The 15324-nt window shown below is 37.0% G+C and overlaps 1 protein-coding gene across 30 annotated transcripts in view; it reads left to right on the forward strand.

The window, feature by feature from the left end:
- The window catches only part of Nrg4 (neuregulin 4), a 191387-nt gene that overhangs the window by 29279 nt on the left and 146784 nt on the right, over window positions 1–15324 (forward strand). For 7 of the 30 annotated variants that reach the window (XM_071608515.1, XM_071608514.1, XM_071608513.1 and 4 more), the window contains one exon: window positions 14454–14515. The exons of the other annotated variants lie outside the window; for them this stretch is intronic. The gene's annotated coding sequence lies outside the window, so the exon portion shown is untranslated. The remainder of the gene's footprint in view (window positions 1–14453; window positions 14516–15324) is intronic. 30 annotated transcript variants of the gene reach the window in all.

Here is a 15324-nt window from a genome sequence, read left to right on the forward strand (position 1 = left end):
CAATATATTCTTGTCCTGCATGTTACATATTTTAATTATAATTTGTTGTGGAGAGGTTCATTTTTGGTCTTGTCTATTTGGGGTTCTGAATGCCTCCCATACCTGAATGTCCATCTCATTCTCAAGGTTTGGAAATTTTTCTATGATTATTTCCCTGAAGAGGTTATCAATTCCCTTAGATTGCATATCACAAACTTCTTGAATTCAAATGATTCTTAAATTTTGTCTCCATGTTGTCCCAGAATTCTTGTATATTCTAATCATGGTTACTTATTTTCCTTAATGCTGTCTGAATGCTCAAGGCTGGCATTTTTCTTCTAGCTCTGAGTTTCTGTATTTAGCATGGGTTCCTTTGTTAAAGAAACTTTTAACTAAACATTTTATTTGATTTATTGTGTCTTTCATTTCCAAGATTTCTATTTGTTTTTTTTTTCAATATTTCTGTCTCTTTATTATTGAATTTCTCATTCATGTCCTATACTAACTTTTCTCTTAGAATTCATAGGTCATTTTTATAATGATTCTTTTGAATTAATTATTTGATATCTCATCCACTTCAATATCTTTGGGATTAGTTGCTGGTGAATTACAACCATAGGAAGTGTCATGTTACCTTGTTTTTTCATATTTCTTGTATTTATATGTTGGTTTTATGCATCTATTGAGATGGATTTCTTTTCTGCTCTTATTTGTGGGCCTTTTTAGGGCACAGTCTTCACTTGTCAAAGTGTGATTTGGATTGAGACCCCCTCATAGGTGTTGTATCTGCAGACTTTGTGTTAATTCTCTTGTTTTGCTGTACCTGTGAATGTCCATAGGTGGGACTTGGGCAGGGGGGGGAGGGTCCACCCCTATCTGTTTCTGCTTGGGGCCTGGTTCTTAGTTTGGTTTTTGTCTCTTCTATTTTTTGTATTAAAGTATAGCTGATGATCAAATGTCATTAATTTGTGTGTACAGCAAGGCATGCTGTCTTTGGTTGAGTTTAGTTCAACAACAGATTCTCAACTTTGTGAACTTGTAGTGTTGTAGTGTCCCTGTAGGTTCTCAGCACCTCACAGAATAGGGCAATCAAACAATAGCAACAACTGATTAAAACAATATGTAGCATTAAAATAAATACCCAATTCCTACTGTGACATCTACAACATTAATTACCACACACACACACTCACAAAAATTTCTTAAAAATAAAACAACAAAAACAAAAACAGGAATGGTGGGTTCAGCAGTTGTCCACAGTAAAAATAATAACCATGAACTAGATCTGGCTTTAAAGCAAACAGCAGGTGTCAACTGTGTTATCAACAGCACTAATCATTGCATCAGCATTCATTGTGGGAGCAGGAATTATATAATCCAGTTCTAAAAGATGGTAAAAAAATACAGTTAAGAGAAAATAAAATGTTATAGGAAGGCAGAAAAGAGTTTATAATTTCAAAAGGTGAACAGAGAGAATGCAGAAGATATGTAGAAGTATATGAGGTAGGATGGAGTAGGATGTATAGTTAGTTGACGTTTTTCTACACAGACAAGATCAGTGCAGTCCCAGGGTGGAGCTGCTGTAGAGTTCTATGAACAGAGTTCTAGTAGGTTGGACTAAGGTCTATTGAGGCCTCAGGAGCTTCATTGGGGGCTTTCTGCTCTGGAGAGATTAGATCAACACACCGCTAGGGCCTGGTAGTTGTCAATCTTTGTTGGGAGTTTAGATCTCAGAAGCATCTCAAGAATTCTATTAGTGGGGCTAAAGATCCAGTCTTCCACATGCTCTGCTGCAAAGGAATACAATCTTCCAACACTTAGTCTCTGAGTGTATTCATACTTGCCTGTTTAGATTCCCCACCCAATTCATTTGGTCACATAAGTTTCCAGACTCAAAGAAGAAGCCAGTTGGCCTCCCCTTTGCTTTTCTGCTTTGAATCTGCCTAGGCACAATCTTCTTTGTGCCCATTTCACTACCTTCTGCTAGGTAAATCCTAGGCCACATGGCAGACATTTGCCAGGACAATGTGACTGATCTCCTAGCTCCCACAGTAGCTGCTGCAGTGTGACTACCTTGTGATGGCTCTGCCTTAGCTCTCTGTAGCCAGCTGGGAAATGCAGAGTACTTTTCAAGCACCAGTACACAGTGCAACTAAATTGGATCAGTTAAGTTATGGCCTCTTTTCTGATTTCTGCTTTTTCTGTGCCAAATCTGTGTTTCTCCTTATGTTTTCCCTCCCTCTATGGTGAACCAGTGCTGCCTCAGCTACTGGTGCTATAACCAGTTTGACTCTAAAGTACTCTTTCTCCTCTGTTTAATATACCCAAATTTGCAAGTCTCTCAGACACTCTGACTAGACAATATTGAATTTTAGTGAAATCCCTCTATCACCCACCTTAACGAGGATCAATATTTCCACTGCTTGAAGTTTTTTAAAAAATTATTTATTTATTCTAATTTGTTATACATGACAGCAGAATGCATTTCAAATCATAGTATATATAGCACAATTTTTTGTGTCTCTGGTTTTACACAAAGTAGTGTCACACCATTCGTGTCTTCATACATGTACTTCGGATATTGATATCTTTTTCATTCCGCCATCTTTCCTACCCCCATGCCCGCTCCCTACCACTCCCTCCCCTTTGCCTTATGTAAAGTTCCTCCCTTACTCCCATGCTTCCCTCCATATCCCCATTATGTATCAGCATTCACATATCAGAGAAAACATACGCACACTTGAAAAAATGGTTTTTGGGGATTGGCGTACTTCACTTAGCATGATAGTCTCCAACTCCATTTATTTATCTGAAAATGCCATGATTTTATTCTCTTTTAATGCTGAGTAATATTCCATTGTGTATATATATACACCACATTTTTTTATCCATTTGTCTACTGAAGTGCATCTAGGTTGGTTCCACAATTTAGCTATTGTGAATTGTGCTGCTATAAACATTGATGTGGCTGTGTCCCTGTAGTATGCTGTTTTTAAGTCCTTTGGGTATAGACGGAGGAGAGGGATAGCTGGGTCAAATGGTGGTTCCAAGTTTTCCAAGGAATCTCCATACTGCTTTCCATATTGGCTGCACCAATTTGCAGTCCCACCAGCAATGTATGAGTGTGCCTTTCCCCCCACATTCTTGCCAACACTTATTGTTGTTTGTGTTCTTAATAGTTGCCATTCTGACTGGAATGAGATGAAATCTTAAGAGTAGTTTTGATTTGCATTTCTCTGATTGCTAGAGATGTTGAACGTTTTTTTCATATATTTATTGATTGATTATACATCATCTTCTGAGAGGTATCTGTTCCATTCTATAGCCCATTTATTGATTGGGTTATTATTATTATTTTTTTTTTTGGTGTTAAGATATTTGAGTTCTTGGGCTGGGGATGTGGCTCAAGCGGTAGCGCGCTCGCCTGGCAAGTGTGGGGTGCTGGGTTCGATCCTCAGCATCACATAAAGATGTTGTGTCCACCGAAACTAAAAAATAAATATTAAAAAGTTTCTCTCTCTCTCTCTCTTTCTCTTTCTCTCCCTAAAAAAAATGATATTTGAGTTCTTTATATATCCTAGAGACTAGAGATTAGTGCTCTATCTGATGTGTGTGTGGTAAAAATTTGCTCCCATTCTGTAGGCTCACTGATTGTTTCTTTTGTTGAGAAGAAGCTTTTTAGTTTGAATCCATCCCATTTATTCATCCTTAATTTTATTTCTTGCGCTATAGGAGTCTTATTAAGGAAGTTAGTGCCTAATCCAACATGATGAAGATTTGGGCCTCCATTTTTTTCTATTAGGAGCAAGGTCTCTGGTTTAATTCTTAGGTCCTTGATCCACTTTGAGTTAAGTTTTGTGCATAGTAAGAGATAGGCAATTAATTTCATTTTGCTGCATCTGGATTTCCAGTTTTCCCAGCATTGTTTGTGGAAGAGGCTATCTTTTCTCTAAGATATGTTTTTGGCACCTTTGTCTAATATGAGATAACTGTATTTATGTCTTTGTGTCCTCTATTCTGTACCATTGGTATAACCAGTCTGTTTTGTTGCCATTAACATGCTGTTTTTTGTTACTATTGCTCTGTAGTATAGTTTAAGATCTGGTATAGTGATGCCACCTGCTTCACTTTTCTTGCTAAGGATTGCTTTAACTATTCTGGGTCTCTTTTTTTTTCCAGATGAATTTTATAGCTGCTTTTTCTATTTCTATGAGGAATGTCATTGGATTTTGATTGGAATTGCATTAAATCTGTATAGTGCTTTTGGTAGTCATTTTGACAATATTAATTCTACTTATTCAAGAACAAGGGAAATTTTTCCATCTTCTTAGGTCTTCTTTAATTTTTTTCTTTCATGTTCTATAGTTTTCATTGTAGATGTCTTACACTTTCATTAAGCTGATTCCCAGGTATTTTATTTATTTTTTTGAGGATATTGTAAATGAGGTAGTTGTCCTAGTTTCTTTTTCAGAGGATTTGTCACTGATGTACAGAAATGCCTTTAATTTATGGGTGTTGATTTTTATATCATGCTACTTTGCTGAATTCATTTATTAGTTCTAGAAGTTTTCTGGTGGAATTTTTTGGATCCTCTAGGTGTAGAATCATGTCATTGGCAAATAGTGATAGTTTGAGTTCTTCTTTTCCTATTCATGTCCCTTTAATTTCTTTCATCTCTCTAATTGCTCTGGATAGAGTTTCAAGAACTATGTTAAATAGAAATGGTAAAAGAGGGCATCCCTGTCTTGTTCCAGTTTTTAGAGGGAATGCTTTGAATTTTTCTCCAGTTAGAATGATGTTAGCCTGGGGCTTAGATAGTTTTTACAGTGTTAAGATATGTTCCTGTTATCCCTAGTTTTTCTAGTGTTTTGAACATGAAGCGGAGCTGTATTTTGTCAAACACTTTTTCTGCATCTATTGAGATAATCATCTGATTCTTTTCTTTAAGTCTATTGATGTGATGAATTACATTTATTGATTTCTGAGTGTTGAACCAACTTTGCATCCCTGGGATGAACACCACTTGATTGTGATGCACTATCTTTTTAATATTTTTTTTGTATTTGATTTGCCAGAATTTTTGCACATTAGAGATATTGGTCTAAAGTTTTCTTTCTTTGTTGTGTCTTTGTCTGGTTTTGGAATCAAGATGATATTGACCTCATATAATGAGTTTGGAAGTGTTCCCTCTTTTTCTATTTCATGTAATAATTTGAGGAGTATTGGTAATTAGTTCTTCTTTGAAGGTCTTATAGAACTCAGCTGTGTATCCATCTGGCCTGTGCTTTTCTTGGTTGGTAGGCTTCTAATAGTGTCTTCTATTTCATTGCTTGAAATAGATCTGTTAATCTTGTGTATATCATCCTGATTCCATTTGGGCAAATCATATGACTAGAAATTTGTTGATGCTTTCAATATTTTCTATTTTATTGGAGTGCAAATTTTCAAAATAATTTCTGGTTATCTTCTGTATTTCTGTAGCATCTGTTATGATATTGATATTTCCTTTTTCATCATGGATGTTAGTAATTTGAGTTTTCTCTCTCCTTCTGTTTGTTAGCATGACTAAGGGTCTGTCAATTTTATTTATTTTTTTTTTAAAGAACCAACTTTTTGTTTTGTCATTTTTTCCCATTGTTTCTATTTCATTGATTTCAGCTTTGATTTTAATTATTTCCTGTCTTCTATTGATTTTGGTGTTGGTTTGTTCTTCTTTTTCTAGGGCTTTGAGATGTAGTGTTAGGTCATTTATTTGTTGACTTTTTCTTTTTTTAAGGAATGAACTCTATGCAATGAACTTCCTTTTAATACTGCCTTCATAGTGTCCCAGAGATTTTTATATGTTGTATCAGTGTTCTCATTTATCTCTAAGAATTTTTAAATCTTATCTTTGATGTCTTTTGCAACCCATTGTTTATTCAGTAGTATATTATTTAGTCTCCAGGTGTTGGAGTAGCTTCTATTTTTTATTTTATCATTGATTTCTAATTTTATTCCATTATGGTCTGATAAAATGCAGGGTAGTATCTCTACTTTTTTGTATTTACTAAGAGTTGCTTTATGGCTTTGTGTATTTTAGAGAAGGTTCCATGTGCTGCTGAGAAGAAAGTGTATTCATTTGTTGATGGATGAAATATCCTATATATGTCTGTTAAGACTAAGCTAGTGATTGTATTATTGAGTTCTATAGTTTCTTTGTTTAGCTCTTGTTTGGATGATCTATCCAGTGGTGAAAGAGATGTGTTAAAGTCACCCAGAATTATTATTTTGTGGTTTATTTGACTTTTGAACTTGAGAAGAGTTTGTTTGATGAATGTAGATGCTCCATGGTTTGGGGCATATATATTTATAATTGTTACATGTTGTTGATATGTGGTTCCCTTAAGCAGTATGAAATGTCCTTTTTTATCCCTTTTGATTAACTTCGGCTTGAAGTCTACTTTATTTGATATGAGGATGGAAACCCTGCTTGTTTATACAGTCCATGTCAGTCTGTGCATGTCTTTTCCTATGAGATGAGTCTCTTGAAGGCATTTTATTGTTGGGTCTTTTTTAAAATCCAATCTGGCAGTCTATGTCTTTTGATTGGTGAGTTTAGGCCATTAACATTCAGGTTATTATTGAGACATGGTTTGTACTTCTGGTCATTTTTGTTTATTTTTTGGTATTTAACTTGACTTGGTTTCTCCTTTGATTGGTTTTTCCTTTAGTGTAATACCTCCCTTTGCTAATTTTCATTATTGTGTTCCATTTCCTCCTCATGGACTATTTTGCTGCGGATGTTCTTTAGTGCAGGCTTTCTAGTTGTAAATTCTTTTAACTTTTGTTTATCATGGAAGGTTTTTATTTCATCATCAAATCTAAAGCTTAATTTTGCTGGATATAAGATTCTTGGTTGGCATCCATTTTTTTTCAGATCTCGGTATATGTTGTTCCAGGATCTTCTAGCTTTCAGGGTCTGGGTTAAAAAATCTGCAGATATTCTAATTGGTTTCCTCCTATATGTAATCTGATTCCTTTCTCTTATGGCTTTTAAAATTCTCTCCTTATTCTGTATGCACATTATAATAAAGATTTGCATTATAATGTACCTTGGTGTGGTTCTGTCATGACTTTGTACATTTTATGTCCTGTAAGCCTCTTATATTTGATTTTCCAATTCATTCTTCATGTTTGCAAAATTTTGATATTATTTCATTGAATAGACTGTTCATTCCTTTGGTTTGGAACTCTATGCTTTCCTCTATCCCAATAATTCTTAAATTTTGTCTTTTTTTATGTTATTCCATAATTCTTGAATATTCTGCTCATGGTTTCTTACCGTCTTCACTGTGTGGTCAACATTCTTTTCAAGATTATATATTTTGTCTTCATTGTCTGAGGTCCTGTCTTCCAAGTGATCTAATTTGTTGGTAGTGCTTTCCATTGAGTTTTTAATTTGGTTTATTATTTCTTTCATTTCAAGGATTTCTGTTTTTTTTTCCCCCAGAACCTTTATTTTCTTATTGAAGTAATCTTTTGCTTCCTGTATTTGCTTATGTAGCTCTTTTTTGAAATGATCTTTTGTTGCCTGTATTTGCTCTCTTATATCATCCTTTAATTCACAGAACACTTTAATTATGTACATCCTGAATTCCTTTTTTGTCACTTCTTCTGTTGTACAGGCCATGGATTCTAATAATGTGGTATCTTGGTTTGTTTGGGGGCCCTTTCTTCCCTTATTTTTTCATGTTGTTCATGTGTCTTCCCTTCTAGCAGTGTGGATCCAAAGCATTACCGTTTTTACCCTAAAGGCTTATAGTGTCCCTGCAGGGTTCCAATACCTCTCCTTTAAGGGGGAGAACAATGTTAACAGATCCTAATACAAATAATATACAGCCTTAAACCAAGTAGCTGCTATTAAGAAGTTTACAGTTTTGTCACAATATACAGAAATGGTGAGTTCAATTATTATCTACAATATAAACAGCAGGTCTGCAAAGGGGTCTGCAGTTTCTGATGATGGGCAAAGAGCCAGGGGGGAGGTATAGGATGAGATGTTAAGGATGTAGGAGGTGAAGATATAGTTATTGGATCTTAGAAAGCTTGAAAGAGGAATCTAAAGAAGTTGGTTAGTAGGAGGAGAAGACAGAGAAAGTTATTTTGAGGAGATAAGTAAGTGGAAAAACAATAGAGAGAGTACAAAAAACAAACATAAATATTAAGAAAAGTAGGAAATAAAAGAATATACAACACAACTATAATATACTATTCAGACATCCTAGTCCTCAGTAGCCTAATTCATGAAAAGTACTTGGTTTCACAAATGTTAGGAAGTGAGGGCACGAGAAGACAGAGAGAGAGAAAAGAAGAAAAAAAAATCTCCAAGGAAGATACAAGGATTATTTTTGTTGGAGATCAGTGTCTTTCCTGCTTTCCTTCTCATCCATCAGGTGGGGTTGTCTATTGTTTGCTGGTATCTCCACCCTCAGGATGGTGAAGGTTATTAGGGAGGGAGGGTTGGTCTTGGGGGCGGAGCTCCTGCAGGTGGGGTATAGCATGTGCTCCCTGATGGGGGAATGCACCCCAAGGATTTCCTTTGGGCCCTGCTTGTGTGATATTGGTGCCTGGTCTTATTTTTGTCCTTTTATCACCTGTAGACCTCACAATTCCTGGTCTCGAATTTAGTTTCTAAACTATCTCACTCACCCTCTCCCTTTCTACTTCCCAGTCAAGAAGGTTTGAGAGCTGCCCACCTGTGGCAGAGAGCTGGTTTTGTATTGGGCAGTTCAGGACCCGCATTTGTGGGGTACAGACTAGCTGCATAGAAGCAAGCACTGTGCCGGGTTAGCGGCTGCCAGGGAGAAGAGGAAGTTGGGGACTACAGGTACCTTGATTTTGCTTCTAAGCCCCAGCCAATGTCCCAAGCTGGGAGTTGCCCCAACTAAAGATGGTGACAAAGGTATCCCAAGAGGGAGGTGGCTGCTTTCAGTAGTGGGGTGTCGGGTAGGGTGGGGCCAGTTGGTGGCATTGGGTGGTGTGATCAGAGATGCAGCTCTTTGGTGTGCAGTGTTGTGGCTGGCGACTATCTCCAGACCCTGTGCATTGTCCCCATGGCAGGCTACCACATGTAGGGGACTATGGCAATGGTTACAGTGTCCCAAGATGGAGGCCACCAGGGAAGCCCCATGTTGGTAGATGGGGGTTCACTCTGGAGTGGCAGAAGAGGTCATGATCGTGGGCAGTGACTGGGTGTCCTGTGGGGGTGCTGATGCTGGTGGTCCTGCTCAGGCACCCAGAGGTCCTGCGTGGGCGAATGGCCTGGAGTTTGCCCTGACGCTGAGGCCTGAAGACCTGCACAAGCACAGAAGCTGTGATTCCTGTGCAGAAGCAGCTGTTGGGGGTCTTCTAATAACTCACAGAGAAATAGTATTCACACTACTTGAATCCCAGCTATTCTCCCCACCCCACCCCCGACCCCCACTTGAATTATGAGCCATGGAGCAATTAGCAATGCACTCTTCCTCTAAACTGCCATCTTGAATCCTTTTTTTTCCCTTGAGTCAGGATCTTGCTAAATTGCTGAGCCTTACTTTGGACTTGGAATCCTCCTGCCTTAGTCTCCTGAGCTGCTGGGATTACAGGCATGTGTCACCATGCCAGGCACATTTTTACTTCTTCTTTTGAGAAGTGTCTGTTCAGCTCATTTGCCATCTGTTGATTAGATTACCTGTCCTTTTGGTGTACCATTTTTGGGTTCTTTATATATTCTGGATTTTAATCCTCTGTCAGATGAGTAGCTGGCAAAGATTTTCTCCCATTCAGGAGGCCATCTCTTCACTCTTGATTTTTTTTTCTTTTGCTCTGTACAAGGTTATTAATTTGATGTAATCCCATTTGCTGATTCTTGCTTTTGTTTCCTGAGCTACTTGAGGCCTCTTCAGGAAATCATTGCCTATACTTATATCTCAAAGTGTTTCCCCTATATTTTCCTCTAGTGGTTTCAAATATTACATTAAGGTCTTTGATTTATTTTTACTTGACTTTTGTATAGGGTGAGAGATAGTGATCTAATTCCAGTCTTCTACAGGTAGAAGTCCTATTTTTCCAACACCATTTGCTGAAGAGGCTATAATTTCTCCAATTTTTGTTTTTGTCTCTTTTATCAAAAATCACATGGCTGTAGAATGCATAGGTTTATTCCTGGGTTCTCTATTCTATTCCATTGGTCTACATGTCTGTTTTTTATGCCAATACCATACTGGTTTTGTTACCATTATTCTATAGTATATTTTGAAATCAGGTATTGTGATATCTCCAGAATTGTTCTGTTTGCTAGAATTGCTTTGGCAATTCAGTGTCTTTTGTGTTTCCAAGTGAATTTCAGAGTTTTTTTTTCTAGTTAGTTCTATTAAGGATGTCATTGGAAATAAAAAAAGGATTTCATTGGCATTTTGATGGGAATTGCAATGAATCTGTATATCACTTTTGGTAGTATGGCCATTTTAACAATATTAATTCTCCCAATCCATGAATATGAGATATCTTTCCATCTTCTAGTGTTTTATTCAACTTCTTTTTACTGTGTTTATAATTTTCATTGTGGATGTCTTTCACCTTTTTAGTTGTTTATTCATAGATGTGTGTGTGTGTGCGCGCTCATGTGAGTGTGTGTGTGTACACACACACGCTCACACACACACATGAGTCTATTATGAATGGGATTGTTTTCCTTCTTATTTTTAATCTTTTTTTGATATATATATATGTGTGTGTGTGTGTGTGTGTGTGTGGTGCTGGGGATTGAGCCCAGGGCCTTATTCCTTATACATACTAGGCAAGTGCTCTACAACTGAGCTACACCTCCAGCCCTGTTTTCCTGATTTCTTTCTCAGCAAAATAATTGTTGGTATATAGGAAAGCTACCTATATGTTTTTATATGTTGATTTTTGTATCATGCTACTTTGCTGAATTTATTAATTTTAAGAGATTATTGTGGACTCTTTGGGTTTTCTGAGTGTAGAATAATATCATCTGCAAACAGGGATGCTGTATCTTCCTCGTCTCCTGTTTGTATTACTTTTATTTCTTTCTTTTGCTTGATTGCTGTGGCCAAAGTTTCCAACACTATATAGGAATAGACAAATGGTAAGAATGGACACCCTTGTCTTATTCCTGATTTTAGAGGAAATACTTTACTTCCTCCCCCTGCCCCCCCCCCCATTCAGTATGATGTTGGCAATGGATTTGTTGTGGGTAGCCTTATTATGTTGAGGTATGATCCTAGTTTATCAGGATTTTTATCATGAAGGGATGTGGAATTATTGAAGGTTCTTCCAGCATCTATTGAGATGATGCAGTTTATGTGGTATATTACATTATTGATTTATGCTTCTTGAATCAACTTTATATTCCTGGAATGAAGCCATTTTCAACATGGTGTATGATCTTTTTCATTGATGTTGAATTCAATTTATAAATATCTTATTGAGGATTTTTGCATCTGTGCTCATGAAGATTATTGGTCTATGTTATTGTAATTTGGGATTACAGGTGTGCACTATTGTGTCTGGCAGTCTGTGTCTTTTAATTGGGGAATGCAGACCATTTACACTCTTGGTTGTTGTTGTTATTGTTGTTGTTGTTATTTAAACATCAGGCCCAGTTCTTATTTTTTAAAATATTTTTTTAGTTGTCAATAGACTTTTATTTTATTTGCTTTTATGTGGTGCTGAGAATTGAACCCAGTGCCTCACACATACTAGGCAAGTGCTCTACCACTGAGTTACAACCCCAGTCCTGGTTATTATTGAAATGTTCCAGTTCCTTACATTTTGTTGTTTTTCGTTTGGTTGTTTTGAGAATTTTATATTTTTTTCCCTTTCCCTCATTCATCTTAGGGGTTTGATGATTTACTGAAATAATCAGTAAAGAGAAGAGGCTGTTATGTCTTAGAGATTTAACAATGTAGGGTCCCTTCCTATTTTTGATTTGCACAAGTACTCTTCTAGTGCAATTTATTCTTTCCTATGCTTTTGTGGTTGTATTTATCTTGCTTCCTCCTCTGGGCATAGGATTCCTTTGAATATCTTCTGTAGTGCTGATTTAGGGGTCATGAATTCTTTTAGTTTATGCCTATCTTGGAAGGTCTTTATTTCTTTTTTCAATTCTGAAAGATAACTTTGCTGGATATTGGCATCTAGGTTGGCACTTACAGTTTTTTAGGCATTGAAATGTATCATTCCATTCCTTCTGGCCTTTAGAAGTTCTCAGAAATGTGCTGCTGTTCTTGTGGGTTCGTCTTCATAAGTGAATTGATGCTTCTCTCTTATAACTTTTATTATTCTGTACTTTTGGTATTTTAACTATGATATGTTATAGAGAGGTTCTTTTCTGGTCATGTCTGTTTGAAGTTCTAAGTGTGTCAAGGTTTAGATATGAGGTTTAGATATGAACTCATGTGTGAGACAATGCAAGAAAATTCAGAGGTGAAATTATTAGAGGATGATAGTTATAATCCAGTTAGTAGATTAATCTTCTCATATGGATTAACTGAGTGATAACTGAAGGTAGATAGGCTGTGGCTGGAGGAGATGGGTTATAAGATGGGTATAAGCTTTTGGAGCTTATGCTTTGTCCCCAGTGAGTGGATCTCTTTTATTGCTTTCTGATTTCCATGTCCTGAGGTGCTTTCCTGCTCTACACTCTTCCACCATGATGTTCTGCCTCACCTCAGACCCATAGCAATGGAGTTGGCCATCTGTGAACTGACCTCTGAAACCATGAGTGCCAAATGAATTTTTCCTCTTCTAAATTGTTCTTGTCAGGTTTTGGTCACAGTGGTGAAAAAGCTGAATAAAACAAAAATGGTTCTACTATCTGGGTCTCCATATCATTCTCATGATTTGGAACATTTTCTGCCATTATTTCACTGACAAGGGAGAACAAAACAAAATAGAACCAAAAAAAGACAAACACAAGAACAAGAAAAGTCAAATGTTCCTCCTTGATATGATATTTGAAATTGAGATGCTTCTTTCCCAGACCTCTACTTTTGGAATCTGCCAGGTATGGGGTGGGTCATGGGTCTCAACTGCAGTCCAGTGTGTTTCTTCTTACTTCTGAACAAACAAGTTATAGCTTATTTAGGCTGAGTCCCCACTGCATATTTGCCCACTGGCTCAAGCTAAACCAAAGTTGTCCATAGTTGGGACAACTTTAAGAGGACAACTTTAAGAGAGAGCCTACAGAATGGGAAAAAAAATCTTTGTTACTTGCACCTCAGATAGAGCACTAATCTCCAGGATATATAAAGAACTCAAAAAACTTAACACCAAAAACAAAACAAATAATCCCATCAATAAATGGGCAAAGGAACTGATCAGACACTTTACAGAAGAAGAAATACAAATGGTCAACAAATATATGAAAAAATGTTCAACATCACTAGCAATTAGAGAAATGCAAATTAAGGCTACACTGAGATTTCATTTCATTGCAATCAGAAAGGCAATTATCAAGAATATAAGTTATAATAAGGGTTGGTGAGGAAGTGGGGAAAAGGCACACTCGTCCATTACTGGTGGGACTGCAAATTGGTGAAACCCCTCTGAAAAGCAGAATGGAGATTTCTCAGAAAACTTGGAATGGAACCAAAATTTATCTGACTCCTCAGCACATACCTAGAGGACTTTAAATCAACATATTATAGTGACATGGCCACATCAATGTTCATAGCAACTCCATTCACAATAGCCAAGCTTTGGAACCAACCTGGGTGCCTTTCAACAGATGAATGGATAAAGAAAATGTGGTATATATACACAATTTAATATTACTCAGCCATAAAACGGGATGAAATTATGGCATTTGACAGGAAATGGATGGAACTGGAGGTTATCATGCTACGTGAAATTATCCAATCCCACCAAACCAAAGGCCAAATGTTCTCTCTGATATGTGGATGCTGACTCTCATAGGTGGTGGTATAGGGGGTAGACAAGAAGAGAAGAGTGGAGGTTCACTGGATTGAACGGGGACAATATGGGGAAGAAATGGGGGATGAGAATGGGAAAGGCAATAGAATGAACTGGACACAACTCTCCTATGTTCATGTATGAATACATGACTAGTGTAACTCCACATTATGTACAACCACATTAATGGGAAGTTATACTCCATGTGTATATGATATGTCAAAATACATTCTACTGTCCTGTATAATGAAAGGAAAAATAAAAAATAAGTAACCCTTTTCCCCATATTTTTATATTTTTTTCTTCTGTGACTTCCATAATGCAATCATTTGTTCACTTGATGTTGTCTCATGAGTCCCTTGATGGCTGTCTTGACTCCTTTTAATTTATTTTCTTTTTCCTCTGACTGAGTGATTTCAAAAAGACCTATCTTCAAGTTCACAGATTCTTTTATTTTGCTTGCCCTATTCTTCTATTAAAGCTTTTGATTGTATTTTTAATTTTGTTATTTTTTTCAGCTCCAAGATTTCTGTTTGCTTCTTCTTTTATGGCATTTATCTCCATTGAATTCCTCATTCAGGTAATGAATTTTTTCCCTAACATCACTGAATTGTCTATTTGTATATAGCTAAGTTTTCTTAAGATCATAATTTTGAATAATTTTACAGGTGATTAATACATTTCCATTTCTTTGGGGTTAGGTTTTTTTTTTTTTTTGGAAAATTATTATGTTCCAATAATGTGCTGTAACATTTCCTTGCTTTTTCATGTTCTTGTGGCCCTGCATTGATCTTAATGAATTTTTTGCTACTGTCACCTCTTCAAACTTAAGACTGGTTTTCAAGATTTTTACCTGGGGATGGGCCTGAGGATGCTGTTTGGGCAGTGTACAGTGGTTCTGGTTCTATGTGGGCACAGTGGTATGACCTCCATGCAGCTTCTTCAGTTGTCATCAATTTAGCTGTGACTGGTTGCCTCAGCAGTGTGGGTGCCAGATGTTTGTGGCACTGATAGTGGCTGCAAAGTTGTTTAGGGCAAGAGCTTTAGGAATCTTCCTGTTCTTGTCTTCTTCATAGTGGAGAGTCTTTGATGAGGTGATCTCTCTTAGTTAGGGTCTTACATATCTCATAGGCACCCACAAACAACACTGGGATTCAGGACACAGGTGCGTATGGTGACTGTGGAGCCAGATTCCTAGGATCATGGCCTTGCAAAACTACCATATCACCTGAATTGTAGGGTCATTCTCCAAGACATGAGTGAATGCAGTTCTACTATGCCAGGATTTGTTGTTTTGAAGCATACTATGGCAGCTCAGGCTCAGGGGGCTGGGATACAGTTATGGTTCTGATTCTGGGTGGTAAGAGGACGAACTGGCATGGCTCCAAA

Source organism: Marmota flaviventris, chromosome 2 (assembly GCF_047511675.1).
Source record: "Marmota flaviventris isolate mMarFla1 chromosome 2, mMarFla1.hap1, whole genome shotgun sequence".
In the NCBI taxonomy this organism is placed as follows: Eukaryota; Metazoa; Chordata; class Mammalia; order Rodentia; family Sciuridae; genus Marmota; species Marmota flaviventris.